The sequence below is a fragment of the Pelobates fuscus genome, chromosome 5 (genome assembly GCF_036172605.1).
Source record: "Pelobates fuscus isolate aPelFus1 chromosome 5, aPelFus1.pri, whole genome shotgun sequence".
NCBI lineage: Eukaryota > Metazoa > Chordata > Amphibia > Anura > Pelobatidae > Pelobates > Pelobates fuscus.
This window is the reverse complement of record NC_086321.1, coordinates 112,421,156-112,445,812: the sequence shown is the minus strand read 5'-3', so window position 1 is coordinate 112,445,812 and position 24,657 is coordinate 112,421,156. Positions and strand designations below refer to the sequence as shown.

At 46.2% G+C, this 24,657-nt stretch overlaps 1 protein-coding gene across 1 annotated transcript in view; it reads right to left on the bottom strand.

Moving 5' to 3' along the window:
• CTXN3 (cortexin 3) overlaps positions 1-23,154 on the bottom strand; it is an 88,259-nt gene extending 65,105 nt beyond the window's left edge. The window contains exon 1 of the mRNA XM_063454153.1: positions 23,067-23,154. The gene's annotated coding sequence lies outside the window, so the exon portion shown is untranslated. The remainder of the gene's footprint in view (positions 1-23,066) is intronic.
• Positions 23,155-24,657: the final 1,503 nt, after the last annotated feature.

The following is a 24,657-nucleotide window of genomic DNA, read 5'->3' as shown; positions in this document are numbered from 1 at the left end:
TTTAGTGAGTGAATGAGTGCGCTGGATTCTCTAAACGTGTATGTGTGTGTGTGTGTGTGTGTATGTATGTTTTCCCTCTCTCCTTTTATGCTCCAGTAGCATTCTCCCCCCCCCCCCCTATCCTATTAGGTATTGAAAAGATCTTGCTGAGTGCACTAATTCACAAGAAATGCAACACATCCCCTTATACATCACTCAGTTATGCATATTCGAAATAAAGAACATTGTTCCATATAGTGCTTTTGTGCACTTTATTAATCCAATTAGCTTGTTGTAGCAACAAACTGGGCAGGCATCATTTCTACAGATTCAATTTCCTGGATCTCAGACACAAGGACTGTCTAGGAAAAAAAGGCACCACATATTCCTAATGTGGTTATGTCTCCTTCCTTAGAGTCATAGAGTTTTGATGTGCCATTATAATTCAATGGTTTGCTGAGTAACCAGGCATTTTGATTGCTGAAGATAACAATTGGTGCATTAGCTGGCCAATACATTTTCAAAAATGATAGTGCTAATGGACAAAAAAGATCCGCTCCGGGGACTCTTATAAACTCTATGCAACAATGCCTCTAACTACTGCATCATGCAAAACACATAATATCCAGGCTTCTAGCCCGCTGATGCACTATGTGTGTAATTATGCTGTTCTTATTGAATTCCTTGAACTGTTCAATGAAACCTTTTTTTTTTATAGAAGTGGACTTTGAGTGATGAATGCTATAAATAATTTAGTGTATTGAATCTTATAGAAGCAAATATGAAAAATTATACATGTATTGCTTCAGCTTGTGGTGGAATAGTGTACCTGATCAGTGGCGGAACTAACATACAGAGGGCCCTAGTGCAAAGGGTGGCAAAAAGGTAGATCCCCATCAGTCATACATATTCTGCAATACTTTGATGGCTGGGGATCTATTATTTTTACATGCTTGCAGGGTTGTATTTAGCACAGAGCAGTGTTTGTGTATTTGAATGTAAGCTTGTTTTAATATGGAGTGTGTGTGTGTGTGTGTGTGTAGTGTTGGCGTTTGAATGCATGCATGTATGGGTAGTCTTAGTTTGTGAATGCAGGGGTTGTTTTTATATATAATTTTGGTGTTTAATTCAGGTGTGTTTGTATGTAGTGGTGACGTTTGAACGCATGACTGTGTTTGTATGTAGTTTTGGCATTTGAATGCTGAGATGTGTGCACATATACACTTACACTGCCACACACACAGTGATCCACATACACACACTGACACACATGCAGATACATACACACATTGAAACACAGATACATTTACAAACAGACATACTTGTACACAGACACACATGCAAACACTGACACACACACACTGACAGACATACACACACACACACACACTGCCAGACATATAGCCACTCTCCAGTTTCTTTCCTTTATGGTGCTGGAAGGTGGCATTCCTGGGGTCAGGTCTGTTGGTTGAGGTAGTAGGGAGTTAGGGGCTGGCTCGCCTGTTCCACCCCCCTCCTCCTCTCTGCCTTCTCCTTCTGCTCCCGCACGCTGACCCTTCCTCTCTGCTCCCTTCACGCAGCTTTGGTGTGATCAGCTGTCAATTACTCCCAGGTTGCTGAAAAGAATGGGGCCCGGTCACACTCTTAAAAGGGCCAAAGCATCCTACCGAGCCCCTGCTGACAAATGCCCACCAGGTGTTTGTATGGAGGTGCATGAGTCACAGGATGGGCCTCCGTCAGTGTGAGGGTTTCCGGCTGCAGTAGTTCTGCCACTGTATCTGATATTTAATGCAGCTTCTTGTGGTGAATTAAGTGACAAGAGTAGCTAGTATGCTCTAATGTGGATTTACCCATATTTTACTTTTGTTATGCTTCTGATTTTACTGTTATCGGAAAGGAGGTGGAATCTGAAACTTATGAATACATACTAGTATTTACACTTTAATTTAGTGCAGGTGATACATTAAATTAAAGTGGATCTATTAGTCTAAATTTGGTTTACTTTTTCTGGTCCAGTAGACATGTTTATTCAAACAGCATCATGCTTACCCAGAGTAGGTTACTTAGAAGGTAATTTAAGATGGTAGTTGGGTGATGTAGACCAAGAGCAGAAAGGTAAACTACTATGCAATGTAGGAGGTGCTGGGAGTGAAGGGCCCTCAGAGCAGAACTGCTAATGAGCATGGCTTTGGTAAGGATACGACAAGAGGAAAGGTCAGACTACAATGTGAAAGGGCAAGCTAGCCAGTGAATTGGTACCTTTCACTGATGTAGCAAACAAAAGGCAAGCATCAAAATGCCATGGTCAAAACAATAAAGGGGGAAGATATATATAAAAATAGTGCCCCAATGATAACTGGATACAAAAGGTTTGAGAACTTTGTAAAGACAAAGCAATAAACAATCTGAGACTTTATAGCAAAAGATGATAAAGTACACCCTGGTCAGATAAACTGTGTGTCTCCAAGGTAAAATGCAAAATTGAAACAGAGTCTTTGAAGTGCCCATTAAACCATTCTGGAATGTAAACTGAACATGAGATTGATGCATTATAGCAACATAAAAACAATAGAGAAAATGGCCATACTGGACACTACCCTGAGTTTGTGAGGTCACTGTGTTTGGATGCTACCTGGACCATGGCCCAAGTGAGATGCATCAACCCGACCCAACACCAAAATAAGTCTCTAATGTGTCAGGAAAGACTTGGAATGAACTCAGACAATTTCTTTTAAAGTCAAATTAGGCTTTTTCTTGGACTAAAGTTTGAGGAGGCACTTTTCAGCTCTGTGAGTCAGTTGAAGAGGCTGTAAAACTGACACCGCAAGTATGCTCAGATCATGAGCAATGTTACTTCCTGTCAAACTCCTGCAATCAGGAGGTCAATCGTAGTCAAATTATTGGCGATGGATAACAAAGAATGGTGGAGAAGAAAGATTAATAAAAAGGAGGGAAATGGGGAACAAGGTTCGTAGACGGTTAAAAAGAAGTGATGTCGCGAACATAAAATTTTCGGTTTGCGAACGGCGAATGCGAACTTCCGCAAATGTTCGCGAACGGGCGAACCGCCATAGACTTCAATAGGCAGGCAAATTTTAAAACCCACAGGGACTCTTTCAGGTCGCAATAGTGATGGAAAAGTTGTTTCAAGGGGACTAACACCTGGACTGTGGCATGCCGGAGGGGGATCCATGGCAAAACTCCAATGGAAAATTACATAGTTGATGCAGAGTCTGGTTTTAATCCATAAAAGGCATAAATCTCCTAACATTCCTAAATTGTTTGGAATAGCGTGCTTTAAAACATCAGGTATGATATTGTATCGATCAGGTAGTGTAAGGGTTACGCCCGCTTCACAGTGACAGACCAAACTCCCTGTTTAACGCACCGCAAACAACCGCAAACAGTCCATTTGCGCAACCAGAAACTCCCCATTTGCACAAGGTTGGATACCAAGCTAGCCATGTCCCGTTCCTTGTCCTCACTGATGTCATTGAAGGTCTCTCTTCCTCCACCCAGCCACGTACAACACCAAGGGTCCCCGAAAGGTGACAACAAGCCCCCTGGGACGCCTGCTGTGTTTGGTCTTCCACCTTCCTCCTCTGACTCCTCTTCTTCAGACTCCTCTCTCTGCGTTGCCTCTCTCTGCATTATTATAAGGTGTGTTAAGTAGTACTATTCCTATCAGTTTAATCCCTGTTACGTCCCCTATCAGGGGACGTGTATATAAGGCATCGATTTTAGGAACCGGGAGATGGAAAAAGATACTTGGTCGGTCCTCCTACTTCAAATTTGGGGCACTGCGCGTGCAATCTAATGTGCCACCAGATAGGAGTGGTGTGTTAATTAGTACTATTCTTACCAGTTTAATCCCAATGTCACGACTACTAGTGTGGTCCAGCACGCAGAAACTATGTAAACATATACATAGGCAAGAAAAGGAAAATAAAAGGACAGAGCGTAAACTGGACCTTAGAATGGCCGGACTAATATGCTAGAGACAGAGAATGGTCAAAGGGAAAGCCGAGGCCAAGGAAGCCAGAAAATACACAATACCGATTACACAAGCAAAGTCAGGGAAACCAGAATTCAGAATAACCAGGGAAAAGTCAAGATCAGGATACCAGGAAATCAGATTCACAATGATAAGCACTCTCAGGAAACCAAGAACAGGAAACCACGACAGGGCAAGGTACTGGGGTGAGCTAGGGATTTAAATATCACGCGGTGGGCCGGCAGCCGCGACACCCTGTTACGTCCCCCTCATCAGGCCTTTTTTAGTTGAATGTATCGCCCACTGTCAGTCCCTTCAGGATCCATCCCTCATTCATCTTAATAAAGGTGACGTAATCTAGACTTTTTTGACCTAGGCGACTTCTCTTCTCAGTGACAATATCTCCTGCTGCACTGAAGGTCCTTTCTGACAGGACACTTGAAGCGGGGCAGGCCAGAAGTTCTATCGCAAATTGGGATAGCTCAGGCCACAGGTCAAGCCTGCACACCAAGTAGTCAAGGGGTTCATCGCTCCTCAGAGTGTCGATATCTGCATTTAAGACGAGGTAGTCTGCTACCTGTCGGTCGAGTCATTCTCTGAGGGTGGACCCCGAAGGGCTGTGGCGATGCGTAGGACTTAAAAAGCTCTGCATGTCCTCCATCAACAACACGTCTGTAAAGCGTCCTGTCCTTGCCGGCGTGGTCGTGGAAAGAGGAGGATTACTTTCACCTCTTCCCCTGTTAGATTCCCGTTGTGCTGTGACATCACCCTTATACGCTGTGTAAAGCATACTTTTTAATTGATTTTGGAACTGCTGCATCCTTTCCGACTTGCCGTAATTTGGTAACATTTCAGGCACTTTCTGCTTATACCGGGGGTCTAGTAGCGTGGACACCCAGTACAGGTCGTTCTCCTTCAGCCTTTTTATACGAGGGTCCCTCAACAGGCACGACAGCATGAAAGAACCCATTTGCACAAGGTTGGATGCCGAGCTACTCATGTCCTGTTCCTCATCCTCAGTGATCTCTCTGAAGGTATGTTCTTCCCCCCAGCCACGTACAACACCACGGGTACCAGATAGGTGACAACGAGCACCCTGGGATGCCTGTTGTGGTTGGTCTTCCTCCTCCTCCTCAAAGCCACATTCCTCACAATCCTCTTCCAGCGTTGCCACAGGTCCAGCAAGCGATGCTGATAAGGCTGTTTCTGGTGGTGATGGTGTCCACAACTCTTCCTCTTCACGCTCATCTACGGCCTGCTCCAGGAAGAAAACAAATGGTATGATGTCGCTGATGGTGCCTTCGGTGCGACTGACTAGGTTTGTCACCTCCTCAAAAGGACGCATGAGCCTACAGGCAATGCGCATGAGCGTCCAGTAACGTGGCAAAAAAATTCCCAGCTCCACAGAGGCTGTCCTAGCACCCCGGTCATACAAATACTCGTTAACAGCTTTTTCTTGTTGGAGCAGGCGGTCGAACATTAGGAGTTTTGAATTCCAACGTGTCGGGCTGTCGCAAATCAAGCGCCTCACTGGCATGTTGTTTCGCCACTGGATATCGGAAAAGTGCGCCATGGCCGTGTAGAAACGCCTGAAATGGCCACACACCTTCCTGGCCTGCTTAAGGACGTCCTGTAAGCCTGGGTACTTATGCACAAAGCGTTGTACGATCAGATTACACACATGTGCCATGCACGGCACATGTGGCAACTTGCCCAAATGCAATGCCGCCAACAAATTTCTTCCATTGTCACAAACCACTTTGCCGATCTCCAGTTGGTACGGAGTCAGCCACTGATCCACCTGTGCGTTCAGGGCGGACAGGAGTGCTGGTCGGTGTGACTCTCTGCTTTCAGGCAAGTCAACCCCAAGACGGCGTGACACTGCCGTATCCGGGATGTGGAACAGTACCTGGAGAGCTGGGGGGGTGCCGTTGATGTGGAGCAAGACGCAGAAGAGGACTCAGCCGAGGAGGTTATGGAAGAGGATGGAGTAGGAGGAGTAGAGGAGGTGGCAGCAGGCCTGTCTGTAAGTCGTAGCGGTGTCACCAACTCCTCTGCAGAGCCACGCATTCCATGCTTGGCAGCCGTCAGCAGGTTTACCCAATGCGCAGTGTAGGTGATATACCTGCCCTGACCATGCTTTGCAGACCAGGTATCAGTGGTCAGATGGACCCTTGGGGATTGCCTTTTGTGCAAAGAAATTTCGGCCGGGTACCTTCCATTGCGGTGTCCCAATAGCTACAAATTTTTTGAACGCCTCAGACTCCACCAGCTTGTATGGTAAAAGCTGGCGGGCTAAGAGTTCAGTCAAGCCAGCTGTCAGACGCCGGGCAAGGGGGTGACTTTGTGACATTGGCTTCTTACACTCAAACATGTCCTTGACAGACACCTGACTGTGGGCAGATGAGCAGGAACTGCTCAAGGTGAGAGACGGAGGGGCGGATGGTTGAGGAGTGCGGCAAGGAGGACAGCAGTGGTTAACGTGGCTGAAGATGCTGGACCAGGAGGAGGATGGCGGCTTTGAGTTTGTGTGCTGCTTGTACTCATGTGTTGATCCCATAGGCGTTTGTGATGTGCGATCATGTGCCTTCACAAAGCAGTTGTACCTAGGTGGGTGTTGGACTTCCCACAACTCAGTTTCTTTTGGCACAGGTTGCAAATGGCATCGCTGTTGTCAGAGGCAGACACACAAAAAAAATGCCACACTGCTGAGCTCTGCAATGACGGCATTCTGGTGGTGGCAACAACATGCGTTGATTGGCGTGCTGTCTGGCTGACCCCGGGTGCCGATGCATGCTGTCTGACTGTGCCACAAGCTCCTTGCGACGACCTCCCCCTGCTTCCAACTCGTCTCCTCCTCTCTGTCTCCCCATCTGAACTTTCCTCCTGTTCTTCTTCTCTTCTAGCGGGCACCCACGTGACATCCACGGACGCATCGTCATCATCAACCGCTTCACTTGTATCTGACAACTCAGCAAAGGAAGCAGCAGCGGGTACAACATCATCATCATCACACCGTACGTGTGTAATGCTGCCTGACTGAGACATATGCCTGTTATCTACATCCTCTGGCAATAATGGTTGCGCATCACTCATTTCTTTCAACTGATGTGTAAATAACTCCTCTGACAGATCAAGTGAAGCGGCTGTGGTGCTAGTGTTGGTGGTGGCGGCAGGCAGGCGAATGGTAACTTGAGAGGTGCCCGAAGCTAAGCTGGAGGAGGATGGTGCGTCAAGGTTCCGAGCGGAAGCTGTAGAAGATTGGGTGTCCTGTGTTAGCCAGTCAACTATGTCCTCAGAACTTTTCAAGTTCAGGGTACGTGGCCTCTGAACACTGGGCATTATTCTAGGGCCAAAGGGAATCACAGCACCACGACCACGACGGCCCCTGCGGGGTGGCCTGCCTCTGCCTGTCATTTTTTTTTGATTAGTGGTACTATGCGTGCAAGCTACTGTGACAACAGATATGAGTGGCACTGTGCAGTGGCAGAAGTTGGCAGAGTAGATGCTGTAGGCCTGACACACACGCTTGCAGACAACTAACTGCTATTCAATCTATTACAGTCAAAATTTAATTTTTTTTAAATGTACACCACTGTTACGCCATATATGAGTTGCACTAGTGTGACACTGTGCCCTGGCAGGCCCTGAAACGCACACGCTTGAAGGAAACTGACTGCTATTATATTACAGTCCAAAAAGTTTAGTTTTTTTTTAAATGCAAGCTATTGTGACACCAGATATGAGTGGTGGCACTGGGCAAGTAGGCACAGTATACGCTGTGAGCCTGACACATACGCTGGCAGACAACTAACTGCTATTCAATCTATTACAGTCAAAATTGTATATATTTTTTTTTTAAATGTACACTACTGTTACACCAGATATGAGTTGCACTTGTGTGACACTGTGCCCTGGCAGACCCTGAAACGCACACTCGTGAAGGAAACTGACTGCTATTATATTACAGTCCAAAAAGTTTTTTTTTGTTTGTTTTAAATGCAAGCTATTGTGACACCAGTGAGTGAGTGGTGGCACTGGGCAGGCCCTGAAACGCACACTTGTGAAGGAAACTGACTGCTATTATATTACAGTAAAAAAAGTTTTGTTTTTTTTAAATGCAAGTGTGACGAGACCAATCTCGCCACATTGCATTGGAGGAGCCTGGTTGCCCGCCTGCTGCCTTTGGATTATGGACCAGCAGTTAAACAGTTAATTTTACTGTGCAGAAAGATTTATTCATTCCTTTCTGCACAGGCGTCCGGTAGATTCTATCTACCGAACAAACAGCCCTTTCTTAGCCTCCCCAGAGCCGTGGGAAACCGGCCGGCGCTGTTAATGGGCCACCCAGAAGCTGGCGTGTGCCTCCAATCGACCTCCCTGAAGCCGCGGTTAACAGCGGCTTAACGAGCGTGTGCCAGCAATTGACCACCCAGTAGCTGCGGTTAACCGCAGCTTAATTGATTGTTACTGGGTGGTCGTGGTTACACCTAGCCGCCACACGATGGCGGTGTTCTGGAGCTCCCCGGGCAGCCAGCGCTTTTCTGCCCGGCTTTCATGCACTAAAAGCGGACACTTTTACGTGCAGGCACCGCTGAGCCTCCAGCCCCCTGGTTCCTATTCGGGACAATTTAGCCAAACACCTGGAACTTCGGTAGTTTTTTTTTTATGTGAATGTTTTAACCCAGATAGCCATGCCATGGAGCTAATTTGTGTAATTAAAGACTTTGGCTCCATGGCAATTAAACTGTGTGAATAGGATCTGAGCGCTATTCGGTAGTTTTGTGCGCTCAGATCCCAGCTATCTGGGGATATGTGAAATGTCTGTGTGTTATATGTAAAATGTAACTTTATGTATTTTATGGTGGTTTACTGTCTTTGTATCCCCACGTGCATAATGGCGATTTGCCTTTGTCCTGGGAGATAATTGAATTACTTCTCAATGATCTCCAGGGCCGAGGAGAGGAAGCCAGGATGCATTGTTGGAATGTTTTACTGCTTTATGTGTGTAATTGGTGTATGTCTGTCCGTTGTTACAGTCTCCCATTTGGTCCCCTAGGGGAGTGTCCACCAGGTCCACCAGAAATAAACAGCCCACTGCTTGACCCTCAACACGGAGCCTTGTCTCGTTCTTGGGGGGGATTTACTGTATGCTGTTAGAGACTGATTGCCAGGAGTGTAAGCTGATTGTCTGTTTTTCCTGTTCGTCTGCTAGCAGCTATTAGTGAGGTTCCAGTTCGGGAGTTGGAGTGCTATTTTGTATCCAGTTCGGGAGTTTGGTGTTCTGCAGTAGCTGGGCCTGTGTCTCTGGAAGGGGAAGATCTACTAAACGGCTTTTAACCCCTTTTATGCCTGGGGGTGCCGTTACAATTGGTGGCAAGCGGTGGGATCGTTCCTACAGCCAGAAGGACAGCTACAGGAGACACCAGTTCTTTGGATTGTACAATTTGAGGGCAACGCATGTCTCAGTACAGCGACCCTGACAGCACCAGCATGGAACCAGCAGTGGAGTACGATGAGGGTGTCATGGATGACCGAGATGCAGTCCGCAAATGCATCTGGTACCAGGCACTGGGTATTGTGGAATATCTGTGGGACAAGAGGCTCCCCAAGGACGAGCAGTGACAGCAGAAGCGACTAGCCCTGCAGATGCCTTTACTGGGAGAGCAGCCCCTGGAAGAGTGGGTAGAAGATCTGAAGTACCTGGTAAGGCGGGAGATGTGGCTGGAGGATGCCTACCAGGTGCTCTGGTGGTATGAAGCTCAGTACCTATCCCGGACAGCCGAGCATGACAAGCCAGAGGGAGACGAGTTTGATGGCCCTGGCTTGTTATGGGAGACTTTTGCAGAGCCTGAGTTTGGGAGCACTACACAAGCCCGGTTCCAGGATCTCTTTGAGTGGAGGGAGAGCAGGTATGACTGGGACGACACTCATAAGATTGAGCAAGCCCTGGTCCACCTGGTGACCCGGGATATGAAGCTGGAACAGGGCTACCAAAATCTGTTCCACTCCAGTGAGAAGGCTCAGCAGGGAAGCGGAGACCCAGATCCAGACCCATTCAGCTGGGCAGATATTGAGGAGATTTACTGGGAAGAACCCCAGGTGGCCGGTGGAGATGGGACCGAGATCTCTCCACCGGTCCTGCAGGGAATTGGGAGCCCAGTCTCCATTCCCCAGCGGCAGAGTGATATGCCAGGAAGGCAGTGTAAAGTGCAGGGAGAGGAGAGCAGCGTCCTCCCTCCCCAGCGGCAGGCTGAGTTACAGGGGGCAGAGGTAGTTGTTCCTGCCCCCAGCAGCAGCGTGATTTTTTTGGGAATTGGGAGCCCAGTCTCCATTTCCCAGCGGCCGAGTGATGTGCCGGGAATTGGGAGCCCAGTCTCCATTCCCCAGTGGCCGAGTAATGTGCCGGGAATTGGGAGCCCAGTCTCCATTCCCCAGCGGCCGAGTGATGTGCCGGGAATTGGGAGCCTAGTCTCCATTCCCCAGCGGCAGAGTGTCCAGCAGGAAATAGAGAGCCCAGTCTCCTTTCCCCAGCAGCAGGACACTGTATTGGGAGCAGAGACAGTCGGTCTCCCCCCACAGAGACTGGAAGTATGTATGGGAGAGGAGCTTGTTACCACCTCTCCTCAGCGGCAGCTTAATGTACCAGGGGAAGACTGTAAGCCCCACAGCTGTGCAGATGGGACCGTGGTCTCTGCACTTACCACACAGGGGGTAGGGAGGGTCGGTCCTACCCCCCCACGACAGGGCTGTTTAGCCAAAGGGGAGACTGTTGGTCTCCCCCTTCAGCAGCAGAGCTGTGCCACTAAAGGGGAGACAGTCGGTCTCCAGCAGCAGAGCTGTGCACCTAAAGGGAAGACAGTCGGTCTCCAGCAGCAGAGCAGTGCACCTAAAGGGGAGACAGTCGGTCTCCAGCAACCAGGCTTCAACCAGACTACTCCCGCGGTAGTACTGGCATCAGGGAAGTGTACCGCTGGTCTCTGCCTACTCAGCAACCCACCAAGGCAGCCTACCAGTCCCCCACACAGCCGTGGTGAGGCACCTGGACATGGACAAAGTTCTCCTCTACCCAGGTGTAGTAACCATTTATTGTGGGTCGGCTGTACTGCTGTTTCTGCTTCGTGGGTGAGCTGCTGGACTAACAAGGGCACTGACCGGCAGGAGGTCAGATATCCTGTTAGTCTGTTTGGAAAAGGGGAGAGATGTGACGAGACCAATCTCGACACATTGCATTGGAGGAGCCTGGTTGCCCGCCTGCTGCCTTTGGATTATGGACCAGCAGTTAAACAGTTAATTTTACTGTGCAGAAAGATTTATTCATTCCTTTCTGCACAGCCGTCCGGTAGATTCTATCTACCGAACAAACAGCCCTTTCTTAGCCTCCCCAGAGCCGTGGGAAACCGGCCGGCGCTGTTAATGGGCCACCCAGAAGCTGGCGTGTGCCTCCAATCGACCTCCCTGAAGCCGCGGTTAACAGCGGCTTAACGAGCGTGTGCCGGCAATTGACCACCCAGTAGCTGCGGTTAACCGCAGCTTAATTGATTGTTACTGGGTGGTCGCGGTTACACCTAGCCGCCACACAATGGCGGTGTTCTGGAGCTCCCCGGGCAGCCAGCGCTTTTCTGCCCGGCTTTCATGCACTAAAAGCGGACACTTTTACGTGCAGGCACCGCTGAGCCTCCAGCCCCCTGGTTCCTATTCGGGACAATTTAGCCAAACACCTGGAACTTCGGTAGTTTATTTTATGTGAATGTTTTAACCCAGATAGCCATGCCATGGAGCCAATTCGTGTAATTAAAGTCTTTGGCTCCATGGCAATTGAACTGTGTGAATAGGATCTGAGCGCTATTCGGTAGTTTTGTGCGCTCAGATCCCAGCTATCTGGGGATATGTGAAATGTCTGTGTGTTATATGTAAAAATGTAACTTTATGTATTTTATGGTGGTTTACTGTCTTTGTATCCCCACGTGCATAATGGCGATTTGCCTTTGTCCTGGGAGATAATTGAATTACTTCTCAATGATCTCCAGGGCCGAGGAGAGGAAGCCAGGATGCATTGTTGGAATGTTTTACTGCTTTATGTGTGTAATTGGTGTATGTCTGTCCGTTGTTACAGTCTCCCATTTGGTCCCCTAGGGGAGTGTCCACCAGGTGGGAGACCTGCATAAATACTGGGCCGGTAGCCCTGAAATAAACAGCCCACTGCTTGACCCTCAACACAGAGCCTTGTCTCGTTCTTGGGGGGATTTACTGTATGCTGTTAGAGACTGATTGCCAGGAGTGTAAGCTGATTGTCTGCTTTTCCTGTTCGTCTGCTAGCAGCTATTAGTGAGGTTCCAGTTCAGGAGTTGGAGTGCTATTTTGTATCCAGTTCGGGAGTTTGGTGCTCTGCAGTAGCTGTGCCTGTATCTCTGGAAGGGGAAGATCTACTAAACGGCTGTTAACCCCTTTTATGCCTGGGCTGCCGTTACAGCAAGCTATTGTGACACCAGATATTTGTGAGTGGTGGCACTGGGCAGGCCCTGAAACGCACACTAGTGAAGGAAATTGACTGCTGTTATATTACAGTCCAAAAAGTTTTTTTTTTGTTAAATGCAAGCTATTGTGACACCAGATATGAGTGGTGGCACTGGGCAAGTGGGCACAGTATACGCTGTGAGCCTAACACACACGCTAGCAGACAACTAACTGCTATTCAATCTATTACAGTCAATTTTTTTTAAATGTACACTACTGTTACACCAGATATGAGTTGCACTGGTTTGACACTGTGCCCTGGCAGGCCCTGAAACGCACACGCGTGAAGGAAACTGACTGCTATTATATTACAGTCAAAAAAGTTTTTGTTTTTTTTTAAATGCAAGCTATTGTGACACCAGTGAGCAAGTGGTGGCACTGGGCAAGTGGGCACAGTATATGCTGTGAGCCTGACACACAGGCTGGCAGGCAGGCAACTGCAATTACATTACACATAAGAAAAAAAAAGCAGACTGATGTTCTAGCCCTAAAAAGGGCTTTTTGGGGTGCTGTCCTTACAGCAGAGATCAGATGAGTCCTTCAGGACTGTAGTGGACACTGAATACACTAGCCTAGCTATCAATTTCCCTATCAAATCAGCAGCAGCAACACCGTCCCTCCTCTCACTAAGAATGCAGCTTCACAATGAATGTAAAATGGATGCTGTCCAGGAGGTGTGAGGGTCTGGGAGGGAGGGTCTGCTGCTGATTGACTGGAATGTGTCTGCTGACTGTGAGGTACAGGGTCAAAGTTTACTCAATGATGACAAATAGGGGGCGGACCGAACAGCGCATATGTTCGCCATCTGTGGCGAACGTGAACAAGCGATGTTCGCCAGGAACTATTCGCCAGCAAACAGTTCGGGACATCACTATTAAAAAGACTAAGAAGGATACTCAAAAAGAATAGGAATATTGAAGGTTCAGATGAGAAGACATTTCTAATGCTTGATTTTGAGTAAGTAAAGAAACTCAGCCTATTTGTAAAAAGTTCTTTAACAGAGTTTTCAAGCAGAACAAATTCTCTTATGATTTTTAAAATGGGTTAATATAGTCACCAAAACAACTTTAGCTTAATGAAACAGTTTTGGTGTATAGATCATGCCCCATGCAGTCTCACTGCTCAATTCTCTGCCATTTATGAGTTAAATCACTTTGTTTATGAACCCTAGTCACAACTCCCTGCATGTGACTTGAACAGCCTTCATAAACACTTCCTGTAAAGAGCCATCTAATGTTTATCCTTCCTTTATTGCAAGTTCTGTTTAAGTTAGATTTTCGTATCCCCTCCTATATTAATAGTTTGCAAGACCCTACAAGAGTATCCTGTATGTGATTAAAGTTCAATTTACAGAGCAAGAGATAAAATTGTTAAAGGTATATTACATCTGGTTTAACGTGAAACCAGTTTTTTTCATGCAGGCTGTGTCAATCAGAGCGAGGGGAGGTGTGGCAATGTCTGTATAAACAGAAACCAAGTGATTTAATTCCTAAATGGCAGTGAATTGAGCAGTAAAACCTGAGAGGCATGATCTATACACTAAAACCGCTTCATTAAGCTAAAGTTGTTTAGGTGACTATAGGGTCCCTTTAAGCTCGACATCTAAACTGTGTTAATTTGACTCACCGTATTGGTATTATTACACAATAATTCAACCACTCAGCTAAAAAGAATGATATAATGCATTTGGGCAAGTTCACAAGATTTCAACAATATATTCATTTGTGGAAAATTAAAGCAAGATTTCATAAAGGTCCAAGAGAGGATGGGAGATTTTAGCTGAGGGTGGAAGGAAAACAAAAACTCAAAAGGCAGGATGAGTCATATTACTGAAACTTGTTCTAGAGTTGTTCTAAAGGACACAGCGCTTCAAACTGATTTAATGTTCCATTAACCTAATTTTTCCCACAGACATAATGTGCAAATGAGCATTTGCTATACATTTTACGTGTCTATTAGCAAAGGTGTAAATGTGTTCTGCATAATGTTTTTATCCTCAATTTTTCTATTTATTTGATTGATAAAAGTATGTACAGATTGTTTGCAGCTGAGATGATACATTGGGGGGGAGGGGGGGGCACAGCATAAGATGTGACCCTCCAATTGGAAATGTATTATACATGTCAAAAGTAGTGGGGAAATACTGCAACTTGGTATTATTAATCACGATTAGCTTCCTACACTTATTGATTCATTCATTTAATAGCCATTAATAAAATTTAAGTTTGCTCTAAAGCCAGCAATATTTGTGAACTGTGTATCCCTTGGTGCTAGGCCAATCTAAGGAACATAATGCTAGTTCTTGACGCTGCAGATATTTTGAATTGCATATCCAGTGATGCTTACCCGCCTGATCATCATGGGATATATATTTTACAGATAACCATTAGGGCTAATCATCTGTGCATTAAGTTCTTTACTCTACTATACCTTCATATAATATATGCTGCAGCATCAACATTACTGGTTGTGGGAAACATTTGGTGTGACACCTTTTAAAACTGGAATTAGACAATTTACAGCGTTCCGTATTTTATTATTAAAGGGATAACACGAGAAATGCTATGCTGCAAAGCATCACAGAACTGAGATTGAAATCCTTCCTAATTTATTTTGTTCAAGTTTTAAGGGCTGATTGTCAGATTTAGCAAGGCACAATCACAAATAATAATTAAAGGGACATCTGAAGCACCAAAACAACTTTAGCTTTATGAAGCAGTTTTGGTGTATAGATCATGCTTTTGCAAACTCAATTCTCTGCCATTTAGGAGTTCAATCACTTTTATTTCTGATTTATGTGGCTCTAGCCACACCTCCCCTGGTTGTTGCTCACACAGCCTAAATTTAATTTCAAGTATCAAAATGGCTAAACTTGGAAAATTCTCTAAGCCAGCTATGCTGTCAATTCAGCTACTTTGGCCATACATTTTAAATTCACTTTAAATTCTCACTTTAGCAAATAACCCTGTAAAGTTCTTTAGCAAATAACCCTGTAAAGTTCTTATATCCTGCTCTGTTAATCAAACTTCAGTCACACAGTGGAGGCTGTTGCAGGCTATTAACAGAGCAAGAGAGAAGAAACTCTAAATTAAACACACTGTACAATAAAGGAAGCTAAACAATGCAGATTCTGTGAGTCTTATTCAGGGGAGGTGTGCTTAGGGCTGCATAAGCAAAGTGATTTAACTCCAAAATGGTAGAGAATTAAGCAGCGAGATTGTAGGGGCATGATCTATACACCAAAACTACTTCATTAAGCTAAAGTTGTTTTGGTGCTTAGAGTGTTCCTTTACAATTAATGTATGAATCAGTCTTAAAGGAACCGTGATTATTTGCTGAAAATTCCTGATTAGCAAATTCTTCATATATTCTTTTCTCTCATGATATGACCTGTGTGTCATTGCACTGTAATTCTATTTTTTTCTATATTATTTTAAATAATCTTGTAATACCACAAAAGCATGCACAAGAGCATCAGATAACAAAAGAAAGACATTGAATAGTGCTATATACATTCAAGAACATTGCGTTGTGTGGCATTATGATGGTGCTGCACAATTTTATGATATAATAGAAAAATCAGCCTAGGCATACATGTCCGAGGACAGATCATATATAAAATAGGAGATTCTAGACATGGGGAATAAACACAGGATAAATCAGGCTAGTTGTACGTGTCTAAATGGTACACAGAACCTAAGCTATGGGGAGAGTATTTCCATGACACAGAGATAAGTAGCTTAACAACTAAGGGCCTCCAGGGCAGAAATATGGCATTTGGCTTCACAGGCAAATAAGCATTGCTATTAGGTTGCCGAGAGCTACACAAACTATAAGATAAACAATGCCATATATAGGAGATACTCAATGCATAATAAAAACAAAATAATCATGTAGTGTGAAGGCATTTGGGGGGGCAGTGTAGTGTTCCCTGGTTCATTAATAATTTTATTATTAATATTATTCATTAAAAAGTCCATCGAGAAACACCAGTTGTCTTACTTAGATATCCATTTCTTGGCATAATGCATAAAGATAAAACCTCAGCAAATTACTGCTAAGAGTTTGTCCAGGGCAACTTTTGACTTCTAAAAGTTCAAGAGAAAGTTCCACCATAAATAAGGTCATCGAAAAGTAGAACACAAACATCACATAACTCTAGGTCACTAGATAAAGTGTAATATTACAAAAACAAACTAAAATTATTTTTGTAGGTACATTACATAGAATGTGATGGCAGATAAGAACCATTCTGCCCATCTAGTCTGCCCAGTTTTCTAAATACTTTTATTAGTCCCTGGCCTTATCTTATAGTTAGGATAGCCTTATGCCTATCCCACGCATGCTTAAACTCCTTCACTCTGTTATCCTCTACCACTTCAGCTGGAAGGCTATTCCATGCACCCACTACCTTCTCAGTAAAGTAATACTTCCTATTATTATTTTTAAACCTTTGCCCCTCTAATTTAAGACTATGTCCTCGTGTTGTGGCAGTTTTTCTTCTTTTAAATATAGTCTCCTCCTTTACTGTGTTGATTCCCTTTATGTATTTAAATGTTTCTATCATATCCCCCCTGTCTCGTCTTTCCTCCAAGCTATACATGTTAAGATCCTTTAACCTTTCCTAGTAAGTTTTATCCTGCAATCCATGAACCAGTTTAGTAGCCATTCTCTGAACAGTCTCTCTAAAGTATCAATATCCTTCTGGAGATATGGTCTCCAGTACTGCGTACAATACTCCAAGTGAGGTCTCACCAGTAATCTGTACAATGGCATGAGCACTTCCCTCTTTCTACTGCTAATACCTCTCCCTATACAACCAAGCATTCTGCTAGCATTTCCTGCTGCTCTATTACATTGTCTGCCTACCTTTTTAAGTCATCAGAAATAATCACCCCTAAATCCCTTTCCTCAGATTTTGAGGTTAGGACTCTATCAAATATTCTGTACTCTGCCCTTGGGTTTTTACTCCACTATATATGCGAGCAGTTCCACAAACCTTCCATTAATGGTCCAGTTAAGACTGAAAAGAACTAGAGAATTCATTCCCTAAATACAGGTTTGTAGGTACCCTAATGGACTTAAAATACAAAACAAGGTTAGATCCAGATTCAGGGTTCTTTATATGGAAAAGCTGCCACTCTTTGGGCACACTCCAATAGCCCACAAATCCAATTATACAAAAAGCTGGGTATAAGCCCATCTGATGAGGGCGCTAGACACTAGAAAAACAGTGTAGTAAAAACGTATACATTTTATTGTGCAAAACTTGCAATTATAGATGTAAAAACATGAATTAATAGCAAACAACAGTATAAGCCAGTCCTATCATGAGACCAGGGAACAAGAGCCCGGCAACAACCATTAAGCTGACAAGTAAACAGATGAAAAAATACAGCCCTTGGTCGCGACCCCCAGGGCTGGGATATACTTGCAACTCGAGCCAGGGCCGGCGCCACCTGTAAGGCGACCTAGGCAGCCGCCTAGGGCGCAACTTACCAGGGGGCGCCGGATCCCTGTCCCCGCTGCGCCTCCTCATGCTGCGCCGCCTGAGCGCTTTAGCAAGCCCCAGGCGGCGCAGCACTGCTGCATGGAGGGCGGCCGGGTGAGCATTTCCTGTCATTCCGCCGGCAGCCGGGTACAGGAAACAAAGGTTCCTGTCCCGCGTTCCGCGCCGCCCGGCCACGCTACATGGGCAGGAGGGGAGGGTAAGGACCACTAAGGGGGGGGGGGGGGGTTAAGGACCACTAAGGGGGGGGTTTGGGGGGGGTTTAAGGACCACTAAGGGAGGGGGTTAAGGACCACTAAGGGGGAGGGGGGGTTTAAGGACCACTGAGGGGGGGGGTTTAAGGACCACTAAGGGGGGGAGGGGGGGTTTAAGGACCACTAAGGGAGGGGGGGTATAAGGACCACTAAGGGAAGGGGGGGGGGGAAATAAGGACCACTAAAGGGGGGGGGTGGTATAAGGACCACTAAGGGTGGGAGGGTGTATAAGGACCACTAAGGGAGGGGGGGTATAAGGACCACTAAGGGGGGTATAAGGACCACTAAGGGAGGGGGGGTATAAGGACCACTAAGGGAGGGGGGGTATAAGGACCACTAAGTGGGGGGGGGTATAAGGACCACTAGGGGAGGGGGGTATAAGGACCACTAGGGGAGGGGGGTATAAGGACCACTAGGGGAGGGGGGTATAAGGACCACTACGGGAGGGGGGGGTATAAGGACCACTAGGGGAGGGGGGGTATAAGGACCACTAAGGGGGGGGTTAAGGACCACTAAGGGAGGGATGGGGGGGTATAAGGACCACTATGGGATGGGGGGTATAAGGACCACTATGGGATGGGGGGGTATAAGGACCACTAGGGGAGGGGGGATAAGGACCACTAGGGGAGGGGGGGATAAGGACCACTAGGGGAGGGGGGGATAAGGACCACTAGGGGAGGGGGGATAAGGACCACTAGGGGAGGGGGGATAAGGACCACTATGGGAGGTTGGGGGGATAAGGACCACTATGGGAGGTTGGGGGGGATAAGGACCACTAGGGGAGGGGGGATAAGGACCACTAAGGGGGGTAAGGACCACCAAAGGGGGGTAAGGAGGGAGGACTACTAAGGAGAGGGGAGGAGGGTGATTACCACTAAGGGGGTGGGGGGAGTAGGGGAAGGTCTACTAAGGGGTTTGGGAGAGGGAGGACCACTAAGGGGTTTGGGAGAGGGAGGACCACTAAAGGGGGAGGGGGGAGTGAGAAGACCACCAAGGGGGACTGCAGAGGGACAGGGGGCCAAGGGAGAGCACTAAGTGACAGAAGGGGAGAACACGGAGGGACAGAAGGGAAGGGGAAATCAATAATTGAGGGGAGAGCACTATGAATTTTTTTTTTTTAAAAGAAAGCTGTTCCCATCTCAGTCCCTATCCTATCCACAAACCCTCTCTTTTACACTACACACATACACAATGCATCCCCCCCACACACACACAGAAACATACAATGCATTCCTACTCACACACAGACACACCCGAAACACACAATTTATCCCTTACGTTCTCTTACATAATTAATGCACCCCTTACAGACACACACTGCATTCAATTACATACACAGAAACAAACCTTGCACCCCTTACACACACACACCCAGAAACATACAATGCATTCCTTACACGCAAACACACACTACATCCCCTATAAACACACTACATCCCTTACACAAATTGCACACATAAAACATCCCCAACTCATGGATGGGCCATGTAGGTGGATTTATGGGTGGGCATTGTAGGCGTATGCCCCCTGGGGGCCCAGACCTTGAGCTGTGTAAGGGGCCCTAAAAAAATGGAGCTGCTTCCTGTTCGTTAATTGTTGTGAGCACTGTTAAAAACAGTCTCCAGAGAGCCGCTTCTACACCAGACCTGTGGAGCCAGACTGAGCCCATCATCAGCCTCTTGTCCTCATCTGGTGGTAAGTAGGCAATCCAATATATTATTAGTGGCACTAATCTCTAATTTACCTCACATTAAATGGATACTATAGTCACCAGAAGCACTACAGCATAAGGTAGTGGTTCTGGTGTCTATAGCCTGTGCCTGTAGGCTTTTTAATGTAAACACACTGTCTTTTCAGATAAGACACTTTGTGAAGACTGGCGTTGGCCCATATGGCAGAGCATATAAGGGACGGGGCATTGTGATGTCACATGGTGGGCTGGACATATGGGGGGGCGGCAAAATTTTTTTTGCCTAGGGCGGCAAAAATCCTTGCACCGGCCCTGACTCGAGCAAAGATGGAACTGCAGTGGTGTACTGAAGGTCTCTGGACTGCTAAGCTGCTGATGAGGAGAGCTCAACGCGTTTCGTCCCGCGTTATTCGGGACTTCCTCAGGAGCTGTGTTGTTGTTTGCTATTAATTCATGTTTTTACATCTATAATTGCAAGTTTTGCACAATAAAATGTATATGCTTTTACTACACTGTTTTTCTAGTGTCTAGCGCCCTTACCAGATGGGTTTATACCCCTAATGGACTTATTTGAGAATCACTGATCTGCAGTACTCTTGGAGTTATTCACATATCTGTGCATTGTGGAGAAATGACAATGGGATTGTAATTTTTATGCTAAAATAGACAAATTGCAAACAAATTGACCAACTCTGTCTGCTTTTTTCCCAACAGTGTCCTTTTTTTCGCCTAAAATTTGCATTTCCTTTGTTACTTCTCCACAATACCCTGATTTAGTGAAAAAATCTCCCCGTGTTTCATGTTCAATTAAGGTTGTTTTTTTGTTTTTTGTTTTTTTTTCACCTTTTTTTTGTCAATCTTTCTTTTATTGAGGCAGGAGTTAAATGGGGTACAGAATAGAGAAGAGGGGATGCACAGTATTTGTACAGAGTGGGATCACTTTAACACAGTAGTACATCTCCTTCGAATGGCAGCCTCATTTTATATTTTAGATTACAAAAAAGTTAATAACACGCATAAAGTAGCAATTATGAAGGTAGTTTGAACTAAACGATTGTATCGTCAAGAGTTAGATTAAGTAAACAAGTGTAAAACAAATGAAAAACAATCAGAGCTTGTCGTTGCTAGACTAGTTATGGAAAGTAATTAGATCTAAATGTGTAGGTTCATACTAGCTGGCTCGTTGTTGTAGTCGCTTTAGTAGCTGTAATGTATGTACTCAGTAAGCCTATCCTTATAACAAGGCATATAACCTTCGCTTATAACATTTGCTTATATCAGCAAGAGAAATGGTGAGAATATATGTAGGTACATCTAGTAACTCACTGCTGCGTAAAAATTTGACGTTTGTAGTATCACTAGCAGGTTGAGCGTGAGAGTAGTGAGTAGCAAGACTTATAGTAGGTTAGGTAAGGCATGGCTTACGGTACATGCGTTAATGTCCGCCAGTTCATCCTGACTCCGTCAGGCGGCAACCAGTGAAAGATGCATGTGGGTATGTGATATGCAACACGGGTCAGTCCAAATGGTGTCCCCTACTGGGTGCAGCTTACAGTCGGGAGTATCTGCGAGCTGGTCTGTTCATCCAGTTTCATCCGATCCCTCTGCGGGGTGGTGTTGTAGCCTGTAGTTGCAGTAGTTGGGGAGTAGAGTGGTACGGGCTTGTGTGGGCCGCCATCCAGCCCCAGGTCGGAGTGAAGGCCTGTACCTGCGGTCCGCAGACTCGGTTTCTCGGTGAGGCCGGGTCTCCCCTGCGTCGGGCGCTGCGTGAAGCCTGGGTGTTACGTCGCCGCCAGCGGCGGTCAGACTTCCGGCGATGCGGTAGGTACCTTGGAGGCTTACTCCTAGTGGCCTTCGGCCTGGGAAGGTTTTTGGCGCGGTCTGTGTAGCTTGTTCCGTGAGGCTTGCCACGTGGTGACCCCCTCTCCTGACCCCACTGACATCTTGTGCCACTGTCCCGTGCTGCGTCTGCTCATGTTTATTGCGGCTTTCTAGGCGTTCCCAGAACCTCTGGAAGAGCCTGTCAAGCCGTGCCATAAGGTGGTCCACAGGGTTAGTGCCCTGGAGGGGGGCTTGTGTGCATGCTGATTGCTGCCGCTCAGGCGCCATTTTGTGAGGCCCTCTGGCCATGTTGCTTTGTTTGTGGAGAGGTCCGCCAGCCTGCTGAGCTGTGGGTCGGGGGCTGGTGGGGACCGGGATAACCCCCACCGGTCCAAAGGGGGGGGGGGGAGTTACAGGGGCCCTTGCCAGATTGTGAGTGTGTTGCGACCGAGAGAGAGCGGCCGTCCCTCCCCCGGCCATTACACTTGCCATGCTGCAGGCCAGATCACGTCGCCGGGCTCCGGTTCCCGCTGGACGATCGGGATGATCCAGGTATCGGTAGGTGTCTCGTCGAGTGCCGGGCAATACCCGGTGTCGGGCTGCTCGTTTCCAGCTTAGGTAGACCCGGGTGGGTCGGAGATTATGCCCGCTGCCGCCGGAGCTAAGAGCAGACGCGTCCGGCCATCTTGGCTGCCAGGCCCCGCCCCCTCTTTTTTCACCTTTTTAAATAAGTTAATCTGTATACACAAATTGACTTTGTTAAACACTGCCTCCAGGATTCAGTGTCTTTGTACATATCAACTTAGCAAAGCAACATCTCCTCACTTGCATTAGCTCTAGAATATATTCTCAAAATAGCGTAATTTAGAAACTAATGCTGGTGGAAGATGCATCGGAGGTGAAAGGATCGACCGTCCAAAATTCTGTAAACAACATTACCATCTAAGCCGGACATAAGTGCAATTTCTGCCATTAAAACGTAATACCTTGAGAATAAGGTCATATTAAATGTGACTTTGAAGGAACAGGGCCGACTGTAAACCACAAACTACATCAATCCAATCTCTTAATTGCATTATTGGCTGCATGGTATTTGATAGAACATTTTAATGTTGTTTTACAGTGACTAACCAAATTTTCGAAGCAAAGTTGTTTTATTGTGCAGGCTGCAGTGAACTGGCAGGTCAGCCCACTTAATATGCTTTAATATGTCTTTGAATTGTAGCTGTCATGGATACTATGATAGGCAATAATGTTATTTATAAGAATTCAAACTCCACAGGTTGAGAAGCATTTACTTACCTTGCGCTAGAAGTAACTCCTACAAACACCATTTCTTCTTACGAGGCACTAAGAACTTGCTGATTAAAATAAATCAGTGTGTTTGAAAGTCGTGCAAGCAGATACAGTCTAAGAGACGGGGAGGGGTAAGAATTAGTCTCTCATTCTGTTGCTGTGTTCTACCTATTGAAGACTCTTGCCAACTGGAAGCACGTACTGTATATTTTTAACCATGTCGTCTCTAAAGAAAGCAAGCAGACTCTAATCAATTACTTATGATGCATAGGCAATAAGATAATATTGCCAACACTGTTTTAGAAGAAGAAGTGTGTGTATGTAAGTGTGTGTATATATATACACACACACACACACAAATATAAACCACACAACACACACATTTTTTTTTTACATTAGGTTTACCATCTCTCTCGGGACTGATAAATAGTGCTGGTATAATCAGTGTACCAATCACTGTGTGTTTATAAATTAGGGAACTAACGCAACAGACATGGATAAATGTGTGTTCTGTTGCACTTTTTTATTTTTTTGTATTTCTTTATTTTTGCGGGTATGCACAAACATTGCATTACATCTTGTGATGATAATATATCAGACAAACATAATGATATATATAGTTTAGCATGAACAATAACAATAAGGGGTATGTTAGAAATATCTACTTAAGGCGCAGATAGTTAAGAACTAAAGCTCGGGCAGTAGAGCTGTCAATAACCTAGGACCCTCTTAGTGATTAGCTGGTGAGGAGTTAGGCCGGCTAGCAGTCACATTGTAAACAAATCATAAGAATCTTAAGAATAAAAAAATAGGTAAATAAATATATTTGACAATCCAGTCACATTCACCCACTCAGTTACATTCCAACTTACAGCCACACTCACCCTGTCTCATCTCACCTGTCATCCACCCTTTTAGTTCCCATTCTTCACCCCACACACATGCTCAACTACATACCCAACCAATCATATTGCTCAATGCAGTGGAGGAACTAGAGTAGAGATGGCCCTGGTATCAGGGCCGTCTTTCTGCATTGGCACGCTGGGCACGCTGGGCACTTGCCCAGGGGCCCCACAAGTATAGGGGAGTCAAAGCATTGCCCATATGCCAGGGCCCACAAGGGAGATTCTTTGATCTCCCCTGCCGGCCCACGGAGTGCTGGCCCTGCTCACTTGTTTTTGGCCCTCTCAGGCTGGTGAGGAGTGTGGGAACTCACCCAACATCCACCCCTCCCCCCACCTTCCAGAAAAATAATTATACCCGCGTATGCAAGTGGGACACATGCTGAGTAAGGGCACGAGGCTGAGTAGGGGAACAAGGGCTGAGTAAGGGGACAGGGGCTGAGTATGGGGACAGGACTGAGGAAGAGGGATAGGAGCTTAGGAGGGGGAGCAGGGGCTGAAGAAAGGGACAGGGACTGAGGAAAGGGACAGGGGCTGGGGAAGGGGGCAGGGACTGAGGAAGGGGGCAGTGGCTGAGGAAAGGGACAGGGACTGAGAAAGGGAACAGGGCCTGTGGAGGGGGACAGGACCTGAGGAAGGGGATAGGGTCTGAGTAAGAGGACAGGGGCTGAGGATAAAAACAAAACTAAAGTGCA